Below are 1,964 nucleotides of genomic sequence, written 5' to 3'. Positions count from 1 at the left end.
TGTTTTACTGTCTGGGATACATGAGACGCTGGTATGAACTATACTGTCTTGAGTGATGAGCTCATTAAATATGTCAGGCTAAACAGGGTCAAACCAGGTCTGTACTTGGAAGGAAACATAGGAGGGGAAAAAAACAAGGAAACAAAGGAAGTTGTTGATTCAGTATGTGTCAGTCTCTTTAGAATCAGCACTGAAAATAGTACGTCAGCATGATGCTGGGAAGCATTGTGCCTGTTGGTGGTGCTGTTTGCCAGCAGACACAAAACTAAGATTCTGATCAAATGTGACTGTTAAAGATTCGATGGTACTTGTAAAAGTTAGGATTCTGGCCAAGTTCAGACCTCAAGATTAACTTTAATTACATTCTACCTCCTTAAATTTCCCTTGTAGTTTTCTTCACTTCCTTAAACTGTTGAATATGGTTTTGCTGTACATGGTTAAAAGCTGCAGCACATCAACTCCGATGAGGGAGGAAGCTCTGTTGGGCCAGGAAATGTCTTTAAGTGCCATTTAAGCTCACTCACTGAGTGATTTGGTGATAACATGAAGGTGGTCGCTTGTATGTTTGTGTAATAGTTTAAATCCCTGATGCTACAAAGGCTTACATCTTCTTTATTTTGTGCTCAGGATAGCTCCATCGACTACTTGTGCATAAAGTTCAGCAATATGTCTTTCTAGGATCAGGGTCTAAGTTCGTGAAGCTCTGTGGAATCCTTCAGAATAAAAGACTCTATTTTCATTGTAAGAGTGCAATATAAAATAGCAAATGCTATAGCCAGACTTTAAGGTGGAGTGATGCAATTAAAAATAAAAACGGCTGGGGAACTGGGCTCTGCTTCTTGTCCTGCCTTTACAGTGCTCTGTTCCAAGGACTGGGAAGCACTGCTCATAAGGTCTGCAAAGCAGGCTCCTTGGCCACTTCAAATGCTACTTCCTTGTCCTGATATTGAGCCGAAGATGTTGGGTCCTCAGCATTCTGCTGAATTTTTCAGATTCCTAAATGAGTTTAGGAGCCTGGCTCAAAATCTTCTACTGAAAATCTTTGCCCTAGGCTCTTCCCTTCGTGTTTCGTATGTCCTGGGTCAAAATCAGTGTGAGGCTGTCACAGAGGGAGGGGTTGTCTAGGCATCAGAACACTGTATTGGACAACAGATTAGCCCTTCACTGTTTCACTGCCTAAAGGAAATTGTCTTGAGAAATTGCCCTCAAGGCACACTGGGAGCAAGAACAGCTTTCTTAACCTCTGAAGCTCCTTTAAAAACCCCAGTTTAAGTGCTCAGATACCACTGAATTTCCATAGGAGTTGGTTGTCTCCCTTTGGCCCTTTTTGAAAATTGTAGCCTTAAACTTTAAGCTCTTCAGGACAGCATGTAGCACAGTATTTGCAGAATTGGGTAGACAGAGAGGGACAAGGATGGTAGAAACAGCCCTGGTGTCTGTTTTAGGTATTTTATATGGTCCCACATCATTTTCTAATTGCCATAGTCTTTAATGTCGTTATGCTCACAACACCACTAGGTATTAGGGCAGTGCTGTTATTCCTATTTTACAGATGGGAAACTGAGGTACAGAGAAGAAAAATGACTTGTCCAAGCTCTCAGGAAGTCTGTAGTAGAGCATGAAAGTGAACCTGGGTCTCCTAAATCCTAGGCTAGTGCCCTAACCACTGGAACCTCTTCCTCTCCAGCAGCTGTGCTCCTAGGTGGTTTGGCTCAATCAGCAGTGAGTTGCTAGCTGACTTGATGTGAGACCTTAGGAAAGTCAGGTATGCAGCTGCCTAGCTCCCATTGATTTCAGTAGGTGCTAGGTGCCTAAATATCTTTGACAATCTGGGCCCTAACCTCTGTCTCACTTTCTCTGAATGTAAAATAGGGATAATAGTATCCTCCTGAGATCTTAACGTGAAAAGGGCTTATGTAGAGCTAAGTGTTATGAGACAGTTGACTCTAATCTAGGCCAGTCTT

This window comes from Lepidochelys kempii, chromosome 5, assembly GCF_965140265.1.
Source record: "Lepidochelys kempii isolate rLepKem1 chromosome 5, rLepKem1.hap2, whole genome shotgun sequence".
NCBI lineage: Eukaryota > Metazoa > Chordata > Testudines > Cheloniidae > Lepidochelys > Lepidochelys kempii.
Note: the sequence above shows the minus strand (reverse complement) of the source record.